Raw genomic sequence first — 23,865 nt, 5'->3', positions numbered from 1 at the left:
AAGAAATTGTTGTTTGCTCGCTAGCTTTTCGTTGCATAAGAAAAGCACTCTTGAATTAGCTTTGACTAAAAGAAATCAAAAGTTGTCATCAAGAATCAATTTACTAAGAATATATATAGAAATTTATATAGAAATTTATGAAGCAGAAACTTACCCATTAAGAATTAGTACTTGATCTTCGTACGCAATGCAACTTTTTTAGTTTTTAATTATTAATATATGTTTATGTTTAGGCTATGGGGAGTAAGAGGTTCCAAGAACCCCATTTTTTCCTTAAAATGTGACATGTGTATTTCCTTGTAAAAATGGGGGTTCTCTTTGGAATAAGGGGTTCCCATGACCCCCTAGTTATATAGATAAAAAAAAAGGAAAAAAAAAAGAAGAATAAAGAAAGGACCAATAGGGTGCAGGAAAGGAGCTGTTGGGGGGTGTTGGTAAAAGCTTCCATCGGCGTCCAAATTCGAACGAGAGGAACATTTTTTTGAGGTGGAACGCCCCTGGGGGCGGTGTGCTGGGCATTCCCCAGGCGTTCTCGGGGCGTTCCCGGTGCTTTTTGGGCGTGTCACGAAAGGAGGACGCTTCATTCCGTTGATATATAGTTTAATATAAAAGCGACGACAGGTACATTATTAATAATACATAGAAACTTTAAGATAACTTACCAGATTTTTCTTTTTTTTTTTTTAAATATTTGCAGGACACGACCATACATGGCTCGGTCAATTGTGAATGGGCGAAAATTTAAGAGTATTTTGACGATGGAGTGACTATTCAGCTAGCAAATTTCCAAGTTGATAGATACATTAGAACCTGGCGTTACTCGGATCATACATATTAGATTTCCTTTCAGCCCGACACTCTGGTCAAAGTTCTTGACAACTATTCTGGTCCTATGCACCATATTGATTTCATAACTTTTGAAGAAATCATTGAGTCTTCCCCGAAAGATTAATTTATTACGCTTTACTTCTTCAACTTTTTTCCATATTTAATCGTTTTAATTATGTTTTATTTTTAGGTATTTTAATTTTATTTGGTATTTATTTTAATATAATTGAATTCCAATTTTTTAATTTTGAATAATATATTTTGAAATTACCCGTCCATTGGATAGGCATGAGCACTAGTTAAATATATACTATATTTGGTCTGTCGTGTGTCATAAGGATTTTGATTTTAGTCATAAATAATTTGCAAATTTCTTTAACTTAATATAAAGGCAAACGATTACAAGTTTAGTACTATATATAAGTCAAAAAAATTATAAAATGAAATATCTACCAATAAACTAAAAACAGGATTGACATATTCTTGAAAAAAACGTGGCGTAATTCTTGATCGACACGTGTCTTTTTATTAATTTATTTTATTAAATTAGGTTTTATAATTATATATAGATTCAATTTCCTAATTATAGTTAGAATTAAACTATAACTCTTGGGTTATAAATACAAAACACATTATAATCTTATTCAAATGATCGTTTTCTCATTAATAAAATTGTATTTTTAATATTTCTCAATTCAGCAACTCCTATTACTTATATTACTTATAATAAGTTACTAACATCTACCAATAAACTAAAACAGGATTGACTTGTTTTTGAAACGACACGTGGCGTAATCCTTGATCGACATGTGTCCTTCTAATTTATTTATTTTATTAATTTATCTTTTTTAATTGTATATGGACTCAACTTCCTTATTAGAATTAAAATTAAACCCTAACTATTGGTCTATTAATATAAAAGACATTATAATAAATTCTCTTTTATTTCTCAATTCTTCAACTCCTATTATTTATATTACTTATAATAAGTTATTAAAATGAAAGACTTTAAAATTTTGAGTTTACGATCTGAAATCACAAAAAGCTATTTGTCATCCACCATGGTTACAAGTTCTGATTTTGATATAATTCTAAAAATTTAAGGTAATCCAAAACTTTAAATAAACATATATTATATTTATCATTACTGTTTATTATAATTTAGCTACCATACATCGTACGAGTATTAGGACTAGTATTATATATATCAAAACTGTTTATTATAATTTAGCTTCAATCATTGGTTTACCTTAACCACAATTTATTTCAAACTCACGAATCATGTATACGACATATTTGAATTTCTTTATGATATAATTTATAAAATAAAATAATGAGTTGGACTTATAAGTTAAGAGACGTGAAAAAGTCATATTTCCGTTGGTGTTTTTGGACATCGGTGGAACGTATTACGCATAGAAAAAAATGGTCGACATCTCCTCATACTTTGGATTAGTGGTAGTAATTGGCCCTTGTACTAATTTCATTATCCTTTTTATTAATTTAAACTTTTTTTATGAATTTTGTTTAACAAATCTTCTTTTAATATTTAAGATGATTTGAAAAGATGAAAAATATACCCCTTCTATTTCATTCGAATCTCTTTCATTCTTTTCATTTTATTTTATTTTTTTAAAACAACTAGAAAACATAATATTACTTCTCCATAAAAGACCTAAAGTGTTTACCAAATGAGCTACCTTCATATATATATATATATATATATATATATGCCACAATTGTATACATTTAACAATTTATGAAATAGATTACGTCTCGTAAAAACACGTTGGCCATAACATGCCCAAATTTCACAACTTATATACTCAATCCCGAAAATGAAACAACATATATATTATCTGAACGTATGACAATTGACAACCAAGAATTCTAGTATTCTACTAATATAAGGCACTCTAGTCGAACCATTAGGTAATAGCCTAGTGGCCACCATCCGCCACTTTTCAGGAGAGATCTTAAGTTTGAGTTTTGCCAAAGGCAAACTTTAGATAATCAGGGGATTATTAAATAGTTGAGATTCACCTGGACACTAGCTTGGCTGGAGGATTAGTAGGTACCAAATGGTATATGGTATCAGGGGGTTCCCATCCAATTACCCTTTTTAAGGCACGCTAGTCGAAGATAACAAATCGCACAAATAAACGACCAAACACTTGAAACATAGTCGGCTGATCATTTTGTTTTTCTCTACGTATTGAGCTTTCAATTATAAAACAAATTAAGCAGCGTAGTTTGGACATTGATACTCACTCTGACCTATTGAGACAGAGATCGAGGTTTAATTCTCATCTTATGCAAATGTTGGAGGTCATTTTATCATCAAGGTAGAACTTGAAAACAGACTATCTATCTAAGTAGAAGTAAAATTTGTCTATATCTTAATCTTCCCAATACACCGTTGATGTATCAGGGCCAAAAACTCGTAAAAAACGGCAGTAGACAGTTTCTTTCCTTTCTTTACTTATATAACAAATAAAATAATAGATCCAAATTGATAACATATTCATTATCAAAAATTTCATCAGTTTGATACAAAAAAAGGCAATAAGATTTCCAGAATCCCAAAGGATGTTTGGTATGATGGAATGAAAATAGAACATTAGAATGAGAAAGACTTCATTTATTTATTTTGTAATGAAAAATGAGAATGGAATGAAGAAGTAATTAGAATCATTTTCATTCTCCGTGGATATCATATCACATAATTCACTTTCTTTTCAAATATTCGTTTTTTTTTACTGTTTTCATTCTTTCTTACATTTTCATTCTTTATAATTCTTTTCAACCGAACACCCCAAGATCTAGTTTCGTAATGAAACACCCAAAAATACGTTCATTACCAAAATGTTCATCAATTCAGAAACAAAAAACAAAAATTATATTCAAAAACCTAAATCTATTTCCACAATACACAAAACCTTATTATATTTTATCGGTTGACAAACTAAAAAAAAAAACAAGCAAAAACACAAAAATGTAGATCAAAACAAAGGGTCATTCTTGTCAATCTTCAAAAGATAAAAATATTACATACAAAAAGTGTAAAAGAGTATCATAATTTAGTCCAATAATATAATATTAGCAATATGTATGCGAGTATATAACTATATACTATATGTTGTATGTATATGTGTACATAATTAGTGAGAAAAAAATTAAGTCCGAAATTTCTTTGAGGGTTTACAAATCGGTGCTGCAAACAAACAAACAAACCCCCATTTTAAAACTTTCCTCTCTGTCTCTCTACTCTCTCTCATGATCAGCCATGTTTACACTTCCTCCTTCTCACAAGGTATTTACAAATTCCAGTACTGTTTTCTTCACTGCATATACATATAAAATTTCTTTAATTATATCATACTCTTTGTTTTTAGGGCTTCTGATCTCCACTAATCAATGTAGGTACATTTTTTAGTTTAATTAACTTAGTGTTTATTATCTATGTTTTACTTAGATTTGATGTTAAAGTTTTGATTTTTATCATTTTTCTTTTATTTTCTTGAAATGGGTATTTGTTTATTTGATGTTAAACCTTTGATCTGTGACATTGATTAGTTTACTTGTTTTTGATTTGGATCTGTTGTGTTAGATACAGTATATAAATTTGTGAAATTTATAGTCTTTTTAGTTTAGTGCAGAGGTATGACAGTATGCATCCCACCTCCTCGTACCCCGGCTTTGACAGGATTGGGTATAGTTGTCGTTGTGACTGTACTATTTATTTTTTGTGGTTGTTGGTTGGATCTTCTCATTGAGTTGAATTTGCCTTAAGGTTGGAAAAAAAAAATTATCAAAATTTTTAGTTTTATTTTTCAGGATTGATAATTTAAAGTTGATTTCTTATGTTTAAAGTATGATTTTAGTCATTTATGGAGCTTATTCATTGATTTGGTACAAATAAATGTGGTAGGTAATTCTTGTTTTCTTTATGAGGTAAGTATGCCAATATTCCTTTACTGTTATGCACTTAAAGTTGCTTGCGGGTGATGCCAGTTGCTTGCGTGTGATGCCCGATGCTGCGATAAATAGAAATCTTGAATAATTATACAATTATCTAATTTTCTTGAAGTACTTTGACGGAAATTGTGATATTTTGAATTTTTTGTGTAGGTCTTGATTATGCTCTAGGCTGAGTATTACCAAAGGATCGTTTGCTTGTAGATATTTATTTACATATACTACTTTACTCGAAAATGAGTTCACGGTTTCCATCCCATCAATTGAATAATGGTTTATATGTATCGGGCCGGCCTGAACAGCCTAAAGAAAGGGTTCCAACTATGTCCTCCACTGCCATGCCTTACACTGGCGGTGACATAAAAAAATCCGGCGAACTTGGAAAAATGTTTGATGTGGAAAATGCTAGCTCCAGACCAAGAAAATCAGGACCGATAGCAAGTGCTCCTTTAAGAACTGGGTCATTTGGTGGTGGGAATTCATCTCATTCCAACCAAACAACGTCAAATTCCGCTAATAGAATGGGGACTTCTGGGGTTGGTCCAGGGTCATCTTCCATGAAGAAAGGCAGTTCTGGTCCTTTAAATAAGCACGGTGAACCCATTAGGAAGTCCTCTGGACCACAAGGTGGAGGTTTGCCCTCTTCTAGACACAACTCTGGACCTATCCCGGTTCTCCCAACCACAGGACTCATCACATCTGGACCTCTTAACTCAGCTGGTGCACCACGGAAGGGGTCAGGTCAGGCAGACTCTACGGCGCAGGGTAAATCGCGAACTACCATGGCTAAAAATCAAGCAGTTACCTACCTTCGTCCACAGACTGGTCGTTCTTTCAGCAGGTACTTTCAAATACTGATTTATTTCCTCAATGGTTATTGCTACAACGTTTATATTTATGGCTGCTAGCAATTTCATTTTTCTCATTGAAATTGTTAACATTTTTGGCTGCTGGCAGCTCGGTTTTTGGATGTTGGGGAAGAAAATCTTTAGTTGATTTTATTGATGGGTATCCAGATGCTGAACTTAGAACGGCGAAGAATGGGCAGTTTGTCAAGATTTCTGGGGTATGTTGCACATATGCTTGCTTGTTTTTTTTAATTTGTATCCTATAAATATATGAATGATTATACTTAGTTTCGTAATGTGAGAAACTGAGAATCTTCTTAATAGGTTTGTTTATTAATTCTTGATTTCATCATTAAGCTTGCAATATTGATGATTTTCGTCAAAATTAGGTATCACTATGTGAAAAGCTGATGCTTTGGGCTTATGTCATGTGTTAGAAGTTTTAGGTCATTACCTATACTTCACATGTGTGAACTTTAAATATTTTTACTCTAAAACATCATAATCACCTTTGGATAGGTATATCCCTCTATTTATGGATGATATCCGTTGGTTCTTATATCATAGAAAAGACGTAGTAACCCTCTTTTTAAAAGCGACATGCAAATCGACTTAACTAGATCATCCACACGTTTCAGGTTTTAGTAACCCATCTTAACTGATTGCACCAACATTGCCTAGTAAGTTTCTGCTTTTTTGTATAGTCGGTCTGTGGTTTAGGACTTGGAACTCGGAAGACTTTGATGTTATTAGCTTACCGTGTGTCATTTGAAATTTGATATCATTTCGAAGAAATGTTTCCATCTATGACTATGGGGATCGTTAACATAGATTAAGTTGTAAGTTTATTTAGTTGCTCATACCGTTCATGAACTTTTAATATCTTGAAGGTGGTTACTTGTGGAAATGTTCCTCTGGAGTCATCATTCCAAAGGACCCCTAGATGTGTTTATACATCCACAAGTTTATATGAATATCGAGGATGGAGTTCAAAACCTGCCAATCCCACACATCGTCGCTTTACCTGGGGTCTGCGGTCCATGGAGGTAAGGATAATAATTGATTTCCCTATTCAAATATTCAGTTCTAGAGTCTTGTTTTGTAGCAATTAATGCAAAATGAAAGTTATGCTTGATTGCAATTTAAACCTTTTTTTTTTTTAATCTATTATACAGCTTGTTAGGTTTGGTGAACACAAGTCTAGCCTTTCTTTTTGGATTGCATGTGTATTTTAGCTTTACATAAAGCAAAATATTCTCCTATGATTAAATAATTCTTGCTACATTCCAAAAAGAACACTTATAATTTGACTGTTTGAAATCATTAAGATTATATCATTAATTCATGATTAACTCATTATGAAGATTCTAAACTTTTTGTCCTCATTGAACTTTACAGGCAAAGATGGAATATATGAGATGCATTCGATAGATTAGTAACAAATCTTTATAAATTATTAATTTAAGCTGAGCTTGACGTCAACTTTTATTATTTAATTATTTAAAGTGGTCATATTCTATTACTCTTTATGCAATTAGATTTAGTTACTATGTCTTCCACATTTTCATAAATTTTGTCAAAGTTGATGTGATAAAATGCCGCAGTTTGGTGTTAAATGTATACAAGCACTACACATTAATGTGCATCAAGTTGGCATGTTTATGTTGTTGTGTTTCTACATGTGATTCTAAACCTATAGTTACTGAAATGTTGATGCATTAACAAATGCAGAGACATGTGGTGGATTTTTATATATCCGATTTTCAATCCGGCTTAAGGGCATTAGTTAAAACTGGTTACGGTGCCCGTGTGACTCCATATGTCGAGGAACCTTCTGTTATTGAAGTTGACCAGTCAAACGTAGATTCATCTCCTCAATTCATCAGATGGTTGAATGACAGAAATATCCCAATGGACGATCGTGTGATGCGGCTCAAAGAAGGGTATTTAACTTGGTCCCTTATCTGATCCAGTATTGTTCTCCAAATTACCTGCTTTAATCATAATTTGAATCATATGCAGGTATATTAAAGAAGGCAGTACCGTTAGTGTGATGGGAATTGTGCAGAGACACAACAACGTGTTGATGATTGTGCCGCCATCTGAGGGTGTTCCAACAGGATGCCAATGGACCAGATGTCTTCTTCCTGTGAACTTGGAGGGAATTGTTTTGAGATGTGAAGACTCATCAAAGCTCGATGTTATTCCTGTTTAAAGTTTTGGTATTCGGGTAAGTAAAATTTGAACGGCTGGTGGTATCTCGACTATGTTAAAATAGTTGTATAGTCTGTTTGTTCTTCTAATCTTCTTTCATCATAGTAATGGTGTTGTGTGATAATGGAGCTAAAAGGGAAACTTTTTAGACTTAAGCTGAGTTTACAGTCTCCTTTGTCTTATTTTTTTTTCTTTTTTTAATTACCTTTTTTACTTTCTTCTCAAAAAAATGTTTAGAGAATTTGGGTATCAAACTTTTCTTTTTCTTTATACTTTGAAAAACAATGAAGGCATATTATATACTATTTCATGGATTCCATTACCGTTTCGGTCTTGATAGTATCTTTGCATGCCGGTGACATGTTCATTCTGGCTATCTGGTATACAAAAGTTATCCCGAGTGAGCTAAGTCGCTGACCTACATAGGTTATTTACGTGCTTAATTGGTATGATGTCAACACCACAATCATCACCACTCGAGTACACACTTCATATAGTTTTCAGTTTTCACTTCCCTTTCAAGGCATACGTGAGATGGTGCAACATCATGTCAAATGCAGGTCTAGTGAGAATGCTTCTCGTAGTCTATTTCAATGAAGTTAATGTCCTTTTCATCAAAATAGTGATGTCTAGTTTGCACCAAATTAGCTATCCACTTGTTACGAAAATGATGTTTCGCCTGCTAAACTTGTATTTTCAAGAAACCCTAAACAACGATTGCAAGGGATGCTGTTGGACCTTCATTACCCTTAACAAACGTCTCCTTTTCATAGACAAATGCTCCTTAACAACCTCATTATTAAGGTTTAGTTTTTTTTGTTATTCTCGTTGGCGGATTTTGTAACAGATTTCACATTCTTTAATTTATAGAAAAACTTGTTAGGAAACGCCTTTCAGATTTTAACATTCTTATTTTCACGTTGGACATACTTTGTTACCAACATTTCATGCTTGTATTGCACTTATCAAATGTCTATTACAACTTTAATCTAGCAACCATGTATCGTCCTTTAACTAACGATCACAAGTGCCTCTTTTGTTTCGTTTTTACAACCTTTTGGACATCGCTCCAATCGGAAAAACATGTGGATGGTTGGATGTTAATTTTCCATTTCACCATATTTGTAACTCCTGACATTCATAATCTTTGTCACATTTGTAGAAGTGAAATTTTCTGGGCCATGACTTTGTTTTAGGAATGTCAATCATCTACTAAAAAGCCTATTCTCGAGATCACGATCTAAGATATTTGTCACTCGTGAAACCTAATTCTAGACAGACTAAACCCGTGGAGGCTCATGTAGAATGGCTTTGGCCATCTAGAATCAAGTTTAATACGAGTAATAACGAACTCTCTTGGTAATAACTTGTTTTGAACATATATTAATAGTTTGGTCAATATCTTTCTTCTATAACTAAAACGATATGCATCTATCAGAGAGAAGTTTTTACATAATTTGAGATACGAGGGGAATATTACTTAACTAAAAACATGTAAAAAGAACCACTACATTACGTTCACTCAACCTCTTCTTTTTTTTTTAAAAAAAAAAAAAACTAATCATTCACTCAAACTCACATAATTTTTATATATATACAAGTTAGGCCAAATCAAAATATGGTGAATTGTTATGGTCAGAAGAACAACACAATGTATCGATCATATTCACTATTTCACGGCTTCATTGAAGACAAACCACTAAAATCTAGGGATTCAAAAATGACGTTTTCAATAACATACGTGAAACGGGTTTTGGGGGTGTATTCAAGACCCGATTCCACAAGTCGGATCATGCTCTTGTTACAACATCACTCGAGAGGTTTCATCCGGTGACATATATATATATATATATATATTCGACTCTCTTGTGGGTGAATCCACCATTATCTTGCAACATGTGAAAGATTTGTAGGGTGTACCCATAGACATCATGTGGTATTCTAACCAACTGGGTTGAAACAGTGGTTGAAGTCATTGCATCTGGAAACAGAGGATATGGGTTCGATCCTCATGCTTAGCAAGACTGGAGGTTCTTTTCTACCTTTGGTAGAACCTGGAAGCAATCTCTCTACCTTTGGTAATGGTATTGAGACCCAAAACCCGTGAAAGACGACACTGGGAGAGTTACTTTATCATGTGGTATTCTATGGAAAATGTTGTACAGTATAAATGTATAATGTATAATAATGTGAAACATCTTTAGTGGTATATGGTTAAAAAACACTGATGTATAGATCGTCACCCATTTATATATGCGAGCACATAGTTGAGTTTTCACCCGAACGAGAAGAAATCATGGGTGGGAGTGTGGGACATTTTCCACATTAACGAGACATTTGGAACTACCCTTAGAAGCGAATGATGACGAAGAGCTAAAATATACGACTACTTTTCAAAATATATCGGGTGATCATTATATATCGTGTCATTCAAGCCAATATGATGCAATCTTATCTATATTATATAAAAAAAATGGTACCTCCGCCTTAAATTTTTAAGAACGTGATATGTGTAATTTATCCTTCATCTTAATACATTACTATATCCATTTTATATACTGCGACTAAAATATCGTTATAAAAATTTCGGACTCTATCTCTCCTCACACGCAAACACATAGCAAAAAACCTAACTCGTAAATTGCCCCACCCTTTGTTCACATTCCATATCGAACGTTATCTATTTTTGCCGCTGCAGTGTGGAACCCATCTAGTTAAACTTAAAAAAAACATAGACGATGATGTTTGAAAAAATTGAATCACTTATGAATTTTAATCTCTTTGGCAAGTCCACTAGTCCAGTACGTACTCTTGTTTCTTTAACCCGTTACTTCTTTTTTTTTGTCTCAAATTATTTTATTTATTGGTTAAATAGGTAAAGTTATTTTATTATTTAATAAACCCCAATATATATTGTGCAGGTATTGTTGAAGAATAAAGTGGAGGGGCTGAAAGAGTAAAATAATTTGGATATATACAGTGTTGTTAGGGCTTTCTTAAACCCTGTTTTCGTGTCTTACCTCATCAGTATTCTTTATATATACAAATATATAGATTCATATTCATAAGTGTGACAGTATATTGTAGTGTAATATTCATATTGTGATTGGGTTTTCTTGAATCAATATCCCTCTTCCCAGGCGGCGCAATTATAAGATTTTATTTTTTTCAAGTTGGGTATAATGACATGAATTATGTTTTAATAATTTTGGTTAGGATATTAAATTGTTTGTTTCTCGTTTTGATGTTGAACAGAAAAAAAAAAAAATCTCAAAAGAAATTTTTGAATACCTTCACCTTCTTTACCAGGTACCTCTTCTTAATCTTTGATCAGAAATTGACTAGAAATTGTAATTTTTTTCATGACAGTTTCACTCAAAGTTTGCTAAGTACCAATTACTTGAAGTGAACCATGGGTTTAAGTAGAGTTAATATCATTAGGTGCCCTCGTGATTGTCGTTATTAGCGTTTTCCCCCTGTGTTTGTTTTTGTATCATTATATACCCCTATGATTGATGTTAATTACGCTACCCGCCTTTTTGACTACCCATCTTTAGTCATTTTCCGTCAACCCCTCACGTGCTCACGATGTGAGAGTATATTATCCTTCGCAACCATTCAAAACAACAAACAACTACAGATTTCAATTCAATCTACAAACACAAAATTTTAGTTTTATTAATCGCTTAAACATCAAACCCTAAAAAATCAAACCCTTATTTTCTTTACTATACAGATACGAGATTTTAATATAAATTGTCGCATAAGATGAATCGACATTATTGAGAGAATTTGTGATATTTTGTATTGAATATATATGGTATATTACAAAGAAACAGAGAAACTATATATATATATATATATATATATATATAGGGATAACTTGGGATGATGTTAACATTATTTTGGTTGGATAATGTTGTTTTCACAAACCATTAAAATCATGGGGGGCTTTTTGACATGTGTAAAAATTTATTTAAGTGAGTTTGTGAGAGCAACATCATCCACAAAGATGATGTTAACATCATAAATCATTTTCCTTATATATATATATATACACTAAAAAATAAGAAACCGCTCTTAACTAACTATCTTTCAATTTAGACACTTTGTACCCTTAACTTACTAATTTACAGAATTACAACATTGGTCCTTGTATTTACATGACTCTACATTTTACAAGGCATTGATATAGTAAGTGTTTGAGTCTTGTGTTTATGCCTTTTTCCTTTTGTGTTTATGTACACATTGTGAGCTTCATGAACTAACATTAATAATACTCAATCCTATCATTATTATTCTTGTAACAATCGAACCTATATACATATAGAGGAAAATATGCAAAAACGAGATCTGTAGATGAGGAATATTTGGGAAAACGACCTCAAAAATTCCAGCCATAACAATAACTAGTTGCCGCCACGTTTTTTCTCTTTTAGGTATTTGCAAGATGACCCCTCTCAATCAAATGACTAAAATCCAACTATTGGAGTCTCTAGATACCCACTTCGATCACATACACAAGTAGATGAAAGATTTATAGTTAATTATATTTCTGGTTCATGTGTTTGATCTTGAAAAGAAGATGAAAAAGTTGGAGATGGTGTTTTAGATGCAAAATAATGAAAATATACTCATGTGTAATGCACATGGGGGGCTTTAACGGAGAGAGAGTCATATTCGTTAGTTGAAAGGGCAGGTGGCGTAATTAACATCAACCATCGGCGCACCTAATGATACAAAAGCTAATTTTGACAACGATAGGGGCGCCTAATGATAATAACTCATTTAATTAAATGGCAGTTTCACAACAAATTTCTGATTTGGCATGGTTTAATTAAATATATATTAACGGAGATGGCAGAGACCGATAGTGGGAAGAGCTTCAAGAGGAGGGACCAGCTTCTTGAAATAGAGAGACAAGTACATACTTGGTGGGATAAGGCTCAAGTGTTCAATGCTAAAGCTAATGACCAACGGCCTAAAGCAGGAGATAAGTTTTTGGGGACCTTTCCTATTCCGTATATGAATGGATATTTACACTTGGGCCATGCGTTTTCGCTATCCAAGCTTGAATTTGCTGCTGCTTATCATAGGCTTAGGGGTGTGAATGTGCTCTTACCCTTTGGATTTCATTGTACTGGAATGCCAATTAAGGCCTCTGCGGATAAACTTAGGAGGGAAATAGAAGAATTTGGGAATCCGTCGGTGTTCCCTGAGGCAGACGAGATTGTTAGTGAACCAGAATCTAATAAAGCTAATAATGAAGGAGGCAAGTTTAAGGGAAAAAAAAATCAAAGGCCGCATCGAAAACTGGTAGGGGGACTTATAAGTGGGAAATAATGCGTGGGTATGGTTTAGCGGATGATGTGATTGCTACATTAAAAAAATCTGATGAGTGGCTTAAATTTTTTCCTCCATTGGCTATGGAAGATCTCAAGGCTTTTGGGTTGGGTGCTGACTGGAGGAGATCATTCATTGCTACAAGGGCCAATCTGTTCTTTGATAGTTTTGTGAGGTGGCAGATGAGGAAGTTGGAAAGATATGGCAAGATTGTTGAGGACTTGAGATATACAATCTACTCGCCTTTGGATGGGCAGCCTTGTGCTGATCATGATCGGTCATCAGGGGAAGGTGTTATCCCTCAGGAGTATACGCTCATTAAAATGGAGGTGGTCCGACCATTCCCTGCTAAATTTGCACATTTGGAAGGAAAGAAGGTCTATCTCGTTGCTGCAACCTTAAGACCAGAGACCATGTATGGTCAAACCAGTTCTTGGGTTTTGCCAGATGGCAAGTATGGAGCTTTTGAAATCAATCAAGATGAAGTCTTTATTTTGACTTGGCATGCAGCTCGCAATTTGGCATATCAAGGCAAGTCGCGAGTACCCAAGAAGCCTACATGTCTCGTGGAGTTGATTGGTCAAGATCTTATAGGATTACCCCTTCGGTCACCCTTGTCAGTCAATGAAGTTATATACTGCCTTCCAATGCTTTCGGTGCTTACTGATAAAGGTACTGGAATAGTCACCAGCGTGCCCAGTGATTCCCCTGATGATTTTATGGCGTTGCAGGTAATATTTCTTGTATATTCAGTCAATATGTTTTATCGTGTTATAAATTATTATGTTGCTTTCCTTTTACCGATAATAACAATCCACGTTTTTATTTTGAAAACGAATTCGGAGCTATTGGTTGTCAAATTTATGTCTTCCAAAAGTTTTAGAACTCTAACAATAATTTTTTGTACTTTGTGGTCTTGTACAATTTATTTCACTGAATCAATCAGTTGTTGTAGTATCTTCTAATGGACACATTGGCATGATATCTAGAGGTTTTAACTACGCACAAGAGAATTTAACTTATTTGCTAGTTTTTTTTTCCCTCTTTTTTTGGTTCTATCATATCGTACATGAAATTATTCAATAGAAAAAGAACGTACTGTATTGTCACTGTCAGAGACAAGATGGGTTGTAACTTGGACTTCTGTAAGATTACCCGATTGATCATGTTTTTTCCTTTTTTTTTTGTTTTGTACTTTTACTTGATTCTTTTGTTGTCATTTTAGGACTATTATGTATCTAGTGGCTAATGTCTTTCTGATCACAAGTTTGTCTTTTGGGGATTTCTAAATTGAAAACCATTTAAGAAAACCAGAAGTCATTAAAGGAAAAATCAAGTTAAAGAGAATATATAGCTGTGAGTATTACAATTTTCAGAGATAAATTCCTTCCTATATGTATGATAAATGGTGCAAAACTTTAAAAAAAAAAATTTATATAGGATTTCGTAAAATCTTGTCTATATACATTATGATATAGGAACTTGTCAAGTTTTTAAGTAAATTAGAAAAATATCAATTTGATTGGGATTTACTCACTACTTTAACGCCAACTTAATGATTTTGCAGGATTTGAAATTGATGTGTATTTTCTAGTTTTAAATTTATAAACACGAAATACCTAGCTACTGACTACTACACACTTGCGGGCAGTGAACCCGTTCATATGCAATATAGTTGACTTGGTAAACCGAGGTCGAACACAAGGACTTATTAAGCAATTGTTACAATAAAATGATTCAGATTAAAAAGGGGGGTTTTGTGGCCGAATTGCCACGTTGCAAAAGTTAGTAAGAAAAGTCAGTAATCCCGTAGGATTAATCGCAAGAGAATATTTGGTTGTTGAATCTTAACAAAGATTTAAAAAGAACACCTACTTGGATCAGCTCACATGCCAATCATCGGGTCTAAATATTACTTGCATTTGTTGAACGACTTAAAAGGTAGACAAGATGAACTCCCATTATACTTGAAACTTTATATGTTTTAGATATGATTATTGCCCCCACACTTAATTTCTACTCAAAACAATTAAGCATTGAGAACCTAAGTTGATTTAATGATTTAATCTTTAAAAGCTTTCTCCCGAACTGCTTATTCGCCTAATTAGATCCCTCTATCATAAGCGTTTACTAACTCGAAATGAATTTAATTGTTTAAAATTTTTATCGTTGATTTCTCCCGAACTCCAACGATTTTAGGTTAATTATAGACCGATTAACCGTTTCATAAATCAATTGACAATGACATAGATTTCTCCCGAACTTCTAATTACAATTATCAATCAATTAATATAAAAGTTGAAAACAATATTTAAATCCAAATAAATGTGGATCTTTGATTAAACATATAAACCTTGTTCAACACTTACAAGCAACATTAATTCGACCCTATGACATGATTACTACCCAAGCGGGTGCAAGAGATTTAGCTACTCATATTAAAAAGACAAGAACAAAACTAGAGAAACTGCGACGCAGTTTGGCGCCGAATCTGCATAATTTTGGATCATATAAATAGGTTGCAAAAACATTCTAAAATTATTGAAGATAATCAAATGATTGAAACGGTTAATCGGTCATTGTAACTGGCCGTTAGTGGGCTAACCTAAAATCGTGTAACGGCCGTTAGTGGGCTAACTGGCCGTTAGTTTTCTTCTTCCTTGTAACGGCCGTTACTCCAGTAACTGCAAGTTAGTACAGTAACTTCAAGTTACAGGTGAAACCCAAAACCACTATATAACGCCCGTTACAACTTCCAGATTTCGTTTTCTTCGTCTTTCGCTTGATTTCAACCGAAACCTTCTCCCGTTTCTTCCATAACTCATCAAAATCAACCAATTCATTCGTCTAATCAATTTCCAACCTGAAAACACTTAACACACCCTCAAAGCATCGAAAGTTTGATATAAACTATAAAAAACAACGAATAATTGGTTCTAAAATCACGTGGGAAATGGTATAAAATATGACACATCAGAAATCAAAAGCTTCTTTCAGGGCTAAGTTCGGTATAAAAGATGAGTGGGTATTACCCTTTGAGGTCATCCCAATCATTAGCCATCCTGAGTTTGGTGATAAATCTGCTGAAAAAATGTGTCGACATGAAAATCAAGAGCCAAAATGAGAGAGAAAAGCTCGATGCTGCTAAAAAGGTAATCTATAAGGGTGGTTTCTATGAAGGAACTATGATTGCTGGTGAATATGCCGGGATGTGTGTTCAGGATGCTAAAACCTTAATTAGAAGCAAGCTTCTAAAACTTGGTGAAGTTGTTGTATACAGTGAACCCGAGAAGAAAGTGATATCACGGTCAGGTGACGAGTGTGTTGTTGCCTTAACTGATCAATGGTATCTCACTTATGGTGAAGGTAGCTGGAGAGAAGCTGCAGAAGAGTGCTTAGCCAACATGAATTTATACTCTGATGAGACTCGACATGGGTTCGAGCATGCCCTGAGCTGGTTAAACCAATGGGCTTGCTCTAGAAGTTTTTGTTTGGGGACTCGTATTCCATGGGATGATAAGTTTCTGGTGGAATCCCTATCTGATTCCACAATCTACATGACTTACTATACAGTCTGTCATCTGTTACAGAATGGGGATATGTTTGGTAAAGACACCTATGTTGTATTACCTGATCAGCTTACTGATGATGTTTGGGACTATATATTTCTTTCGGTTCGAGAACCCGATTCTTCAGATATTCCTTTATCACTTTTAAAGAATATGAGGCACGAGTTTGAGTATTGGTATCCGGTTGATCTTCGTGTGTCTGGTAAGGATCTCATACAGAATCACCTTACATTCTGTATTTATAACCACACTGCGATATTTCCCAAGGAACATTGGCCTCATGGGTTCAGATGCAACGGCCACATTACGTTAAACTCAGAGAAAATGTCAAAGTCAACCGGAAGTTTTAGGACCCTAAAACAAGCTATCAAGGAATTCTCAGCTGATGCTACTAGATTCTCTCTTGCTGATGCCGGTGATGGAATGGATGATACCAACTTTGTATTTGAAACTGCCAATGCAGCGATTTTGAGGCTTACCAAGGAGAAGGCGTGGATGGAGGAAGTTCTTGCTGCTGAGTCATCTTTTAGAGTGGGCTCACCTTCTATATATGCTGATCATGTATTTGTCAATGAAATGAATTTTGCCATAAAATCGACTGAAAAGAACTACGACGATTACATGTTCCGTGAAGCTCTGAAAACTGGGTTCTATTATTTTCAAGCTGCTAGGGATGAATATAGGCTTTCATGTGGATCGAGTGGTATGAATCATGATCTTGTGTGGCGGTTTATGGATGTTCAGACGAGGCTTATTGCTCCTATTTGCCTTTCTGAGTATGTATGGCAGAAGCTTTTGAAAAAAGAAGGGTTTGTAATTAAAGTTGGCTGGCCTGAAGCTGAAAACCCCGATATTAACCTACAAAAGGCTAATAGATACTTGCAGGACTCTATTACTAATTTCAGGTTCCCCTCAACGTGCTTTACTATAATGTGTTTCTTTTGAATTTGTTTTTTGTCTTTTTATTTGTTATTGTTGCTATTTTCTAGCAGGTTGTACACATAGGAGGTTAAGTGATCTTTTTGCTAAAGATGGCAGTTTCAACTTATTTACAGACTAATGGATTGATTGGGGTAATGTTATAGCATATAAATCCATAAATCTTGCTAAAATGGAATAAGGTCAGAATCAAACCAGTTTTAGAAGTGTATTCTGATACCTAATTTTTCTGAATTGCTTTATTCTATAACTTAGATATTATTGGAATGATGTAGCTTATGTGGTCATTTTCGTCACATTATCTATCTAGTTCCTGTAAATCTTTTAACAAGTAATCCTGAAACTTGTTCACTATACATGGGAATATATATGACTCCACTGTTTACCAAGTTGGTTAAACTATCACCGTTGTTCTTCTTTCGTTTGTTAATCCTATTATTTATTATGTATCTAGCCAATTCTTTACCTTTAACCTCTGTTAGTTTTCCGATTGCTGATTTATTTATTTGAATAACGAAATTTGCTAATAATTATTTTCAGGAAGATTCTTTTGAAGCAGTCTTCTGGTGGGTCAAAGAAAGGTAGCAATAATAAAGCATTCGTTCAGAGCAAACCAACAGTTGGACTGATCTTTGTGAACGAACAATATGAAGGCTGGAAAAGAGAATGCTTGAATATTTTACGAGACAAGTTTGATAGTAAAACTGTAGGTTTGCATCTGATCAGGAGATACTAAAAGCTTTGCAGCAAAGTGCAATTGGCAAGAAAGAAAATTTCAAGCAAACACAGAAACAATGCATGTCGTTCTTGAGGTTTAAGAAGGATGAGGTCATGACACTTGGCGTTCAAGCATTGGATCCAAAGCTGCCATTTGGCGAGATCGAGGTTCTTCAGGAGAATTATGAGTTGATACAGAGACAGATAGGCCTTGATGTGAAGATATTGTCTGCTGCTGATCCGGAAGCTGTTCTCATGGCTGGTCGTCATGCTGCATTGTTGAAGCAAGCTCCACCATATCCTGGATCTCCTACCTCCATTTTCTTAACCGAGGATGGTTGAGTAACAGGTCAATTGGGTTCCTGTTTTTTTGGAAAAGCAAATAGGTTCATCTTTATATAGGTCATATTTGTGGCAATAAACGCCAGTTACAAAACCATTTTGTTTACAAACAGTGATCTAAATTTATAATGATTTGATCCTTTACAATTGTTTGAACTTTTAGTCCATTAAGCCCCCACCCCTAAAAAGGAGGAGATTCCTCCAGCTTCTTGTCTGTCACGTCAGCATCATACCACTCAGTACTCCTCTCAGGACTCCCTCTTATAAGGCAAGTTGATTCAGAACTTCTTCGCTACATCATCAATTCTTTTTATTATTTATTTTATTAACAAAACACCATTTAAAATATAACAAAAACACATTTTATTATTAAACAGATACATTACATTACTTAAAAATAAAAGACAACATGATTAAAAATACCATTTTAAGGGGGTGTTTGTGATTGAGTTTTGAGCTGATTATTTGATTATTGCGTTTGTATAACTCAAATAATCAAAAAATGTTTTTGGCAAAATAAGTGATTATCTGCGTTTAATTAGAGAGAAAACGCAGTTTTGAAAAAGCAGGTAGGAACATGCTTTTTCAAAACGCAGTTTTTAAACACATAGCCTGTGTTCTTGAGTTTATATGTAAAGGGAGGGGAAAGAAGAGAAGAGGGATGAATGGAAGAGAAGGGGTAGAGTTTCCTTCCTTCCAAATCATCACAAAAGTGGAAGGAAAATATCTTTAACAAATTCTATAGAATTCTCCTTCCAAATCTTTTCCCTTCTTTTCTCTTCTTCCCTTAAATAAAACTCAAGAACCCAAATATTTTTAAAATCCTTTACAATCTTTTCCTTTCCTTTTAAAACAAAACTCAAGAACATATCCATAATCTATTCTGGAAACGCAAACACAAACACCCCCTAAATATCATTTCGATGTTAACATATACAAGTATATTTTCTAAAATGTCAAACTAAGATACCATTTTTATAAATATCAAATAATGTAGGGTCTAAATTATAAGTTTGTTTGATAAATAAAAAATATGTATCTGATCATCATTATCTCTTTCATTGCCATCCAAAGTTCCAAGTTCCAAACACTGCAACTTCTATACATACAATTTTCTATCTCTATAGTTTTTATTACCATAATAATAATAATAGTAATGTTGGTGCATATATGGTTTAATAGAGTTATAACATTTATAATGCACTCCTTAGTTTTGATGATTATTGAGGACATGCCACATAAAGTAAGTGTTAAATATAATTGATCATACGTATATTCTTACATGCTTGATCATCCTTCTAGAAAACGTTTAATAAAGACGCAAAGTAGCACTATTTGATAGTGTCGATCAATGTGGGGTGTGCCATTACAATATATGGAATATGTAAAATGGTATTAATAACGTTTTGGGTATACATACGCTTATTCCGAACTAAAAACGATGAAAGTATTAAGTTTGAGTTAAATATAGCAAGTTGTCGAAAAACCCAGGCACGGCTTCAGTTCAGAGCACGGCTCTAGAGGACGGCCTCATGTCCTGTAAAAGCCGTGCTCTCTCTGTCCATTTCACTCGTTTTTCTCCAGCCTTCATTACACACTTCTGTGACTCCAAACTTGTTCCATAACCTTATATTGATGTTTTAAGATGTTTGGAATTGGCAAATTTCAAAAATAAAAACTTTCGTTTTTCGTCAAATTTGAGGTCGAAATTTTTTCTAAGTATCATGGAGCACGGCTCTTGCTGAAACAAAGGTCATGCTCCTTCTGTCCAAATTGATGAGATTTATCGAGCATTCGTTACATAAGCTCATGACCCGATACTTGTTCCTAAGTGTTATATTATCATTCTAAGATGTTTGCAATTGCTAAAATCCAAATCTAAACACTTTAATTTTTCACCAAAATTGGAGGCCAAAATTTCACTAAGTGTTGAAAGTCAATGAAAGTCAAAATTAAGCTAAGAGTCAAAATTGATGTGGTAATTGATGTGGTAAGATCTGGAATGTAGATATATATTTCAAATTTGGGGTTATTCTTCTCATTTCCATATTTCAACTTTTGACTTTCTCAATCCCTAAACATATATTGTTGGTATGCATCTTCCTTTATTTCTCCCATTCTTTTTTGAAGTTAAACTTGGTACGGTAAGATTCTTGCTTGTAGTGGAGACAACATGGGAGGAATTCATGGCTTTTGTGAAGTTCCAGGTATAGCACGGCTCTTGTGCCTTGGGGGACGGCCTCAGTTAAGAGTTGTCCGGGTCAAACAGCTACAAAGTGCTTTATGGGTATAAAATGAAGACTTGGTGACTTTTGCAACTAACCTCTTGAGCTCATATCCAGAATATATCATTGTTACATTCATTCATATCTCAAATCTTTATATCATTAGCAAGAGGGTTCAACTTTGTAGTGAGGATAATATTTGTCCTACAAATTTGTGTTCAATTACACTAGTGAGTGTGATTGTGAGTGTATACAAAACTCTATTGGTTAGAGTTTGGCTTCATTCTTGAAGTGTCAAGAATCCATTGTTTGTAATCTCTAGTGGCCAGATAATTGATTATCTTGAAGTATCAAGATCATTTGGGTGTATACTTAACTCTAGTGGTTAGAGTTGGGCAAATTCTTGAAGTGTCAAGAATTGAAGATTTCCTAGTGGTTAGGAATCATTGGTATGTCTTGAAGTGTCAAGACTTGGTAAATTCCTAGTGGTTAGGAATTGTTGGTTCATCTTGAAGTGTCAAGATTGTATTGCAGACTCTCCACCGGTTTTGGAGAAAGATAGTGCTACAAAATCTCGATTGTGAATCGAGGAGTGGATTAAGGCGGATTAGTTAACATCCAACCCCAACCACTATATATCGTGGTGTTCATGTGGTGATAAATTCTCTTACCCTTATCTCTTATTATTTCTTTTTTGGGTAAAGATATCTCTTATTATTTCTCATTTCATTGTTATTATATTTGCTTCACAAGGATTGAATTGGTTGTTGGTATTTAATTTACAGGTATTATCGTTTTGTTGTTCAAATGAAACAAGTTTGTAACTAGTATTGAAGATTAATCAAAAAGTCTTACAAACCAAATAAAAATCGGGTACAACCTATTCACTCCCCTCTAGGTTGCACTTACAGTAATAATGATAATAAATAATAATTTATATAGCTCCTACCCCATATGCTACCCCACTATCACGCGTCCTTCACAATCTCCGTGAGGACTCCCGCTTGAAGACGTAAGGCTAGGACTCCCGCTGCCTATAACATCCGGCGTCCTCCTCCCCAAAGACGCACGCCTAAAGACATTATAAGTACAGACCTAAACTCGTCAAAAGGTTGAGGCACATTTTTTGGTAGTCACTCATTGGTTTCTTAAACTAACTAAACTCAAAAGGCAAACTTTAGATATTGAAATGTGTCTTTCTTAAACTACCTAAAAAAATGTGTTTTTTTATCGTTACTTCTATACTATATTTAATAAAAAAGAATGAGTACTTTGTTTTTAAAAATATTGAATATATGTAATATTTTCATTTAGTACATCTTAAAATATTTTACCTATACTACTTCCTTAACATTAATGATTAAATTACACTAACGATTAAATTACACTAACAACTTTTTATTTTTTTAAAATATCTCCATTAACTCTTTACATTAATTATTTACACGACTGTCTACTTGACATCTCATCTACCACCAACAATCGCCCGCACCACTACATCGTCGTCACCACGACCACCGATGTATTGCGCAGATAACGTGCTTGTATATAAAGAACGAATATCCCCTCTAAAAGGTTAAACCACCATAATTTGAAGATTGGAGCATTAAAAAGGCAAAAGGCTGAAATTTAAAGGACCAAACCATATTAACTCTTAAGTTCTAGCGCGTGTAATTTGGCCCGTTTGATAGAAGATAACTTATACCAACTCATTTATAATCAAAAGTAGCTATATATAACAAGAACCATATTAGTTGTGGCGTTGTGCCACACACCTATGAAAGTTTTTTAGCTTAACTTTGTCTTGACGGCCTGTTTGACTTGTTAACTAAATAAATTCACATTTTTAATTATCATCCAATTAAAGTTACATCAAAATTGTTAGTAATTTTAATTCAATCTAGCATGATCTATTATGTGGAACTTCACCGCACAATGGCTCTATATATATTCCACCGATTTTAGTACTGCACTAGAATTATTACTCACGCTTTAAGGCGGACGTAAATAAAATATACAGTAAAATTTAAACGGAGGTTATAGTTTGACTTCAGCTATTGTACAACGCCTATCGTACAATGTTAATATTTTTATTTTCATAATTAATTCTTTGTAGTTTCATTTATTTTTTTTTATATATAATACTATAAGGGAAAAGTGTTTATGTGACTATCATGTACTCAAGCTTAGATATTGATCCCTTTTTTTAATGTTTGTTGTAATATAAATAAGTCATGTCCCCATGAATTTTATGTTTTAAAAATTAACATGTAAGGAGTTTTATACCCAAGTTTACATGATAGCCACATATTCTCTTCCCCATAGTATAATGTTACTATATTTTCATTTGTTTTTTTCTCCATTTTATCACGTTTTCATTTGTTTTTTTCTACCTGTTACCGTATATAATAAACGTAATGTCTCCCGAGATAATGTCCGGATGACATATCTCGTTATTATAGATATCTAAAAGTTATGTAAAATGTTAAATGCAGCCCTAAAAACTGCAATTAACGTGAATAAAATTTTTTTACCTTCTGTATTAAAAGCTTATATTTGAATTTTATAATAAGTTTATAACTAATTAATACATCTTATTACAACTTTTACGGTTTGTTAGCAAAACACAAAAATTATAAGTATAAAACTAGTTGTTGACCCCGCACGTTGCCGCGGGTACATTTTTGGCGAGTGTTTGATTGAGTTGAGTGAGAAAATGAGGGCCCTGAAGAAGCGGAAGGTATACAATAAAGTTTTGGCAAATTTATGTCAAATATTCGAACCTAAAATTTAAAAATTACAGCTAATCATCTAGCAATAGCATTAAAAATATTGTAAATGAATAATAAGTTGTATAAGACA

The 23,865-nt window shown here is 33.7% G+C and overlaps 2 pseudogenes; both read left to right on the top strand.

Moving 5' to 3' along the window:
* The first annotated feature begins 4,004 nt into the window (after positions 1 to 4,004).
* Positions 4,005 to 8,173, top strand: LOC122591253 (annotated as a pseudogene).
* Positions 8,174 to 12,725: 4,552 nt separating this feature from the next.
* On the top strand, positions 12,726 to 18,778 carry LOC122591410 (annotated as a pseudogene).
* The last annotated feature ends 5,087 nt before the right edge of the window (positions 18,779 to 23,865 follow it).

The sequence above is a fragment of the Erigeron canadensis genome, chromosome 3 (genome assembly GCF_010389155.1).
Source record: "Erigeron canadensis isolate Cc75 chromosome 3, C_canadensis_v1, whole genome shotgun sequence".
Lineage (NCBI taxonomy): Eukaryota > Viridiplantae > Streptophyta > Magnoliopsida > Asterales > Asteraceae > Erigeron > Erigeron canadensis.
This window is presented reverse-complemented; position numbering and strand designations above follow the sequence as displayed.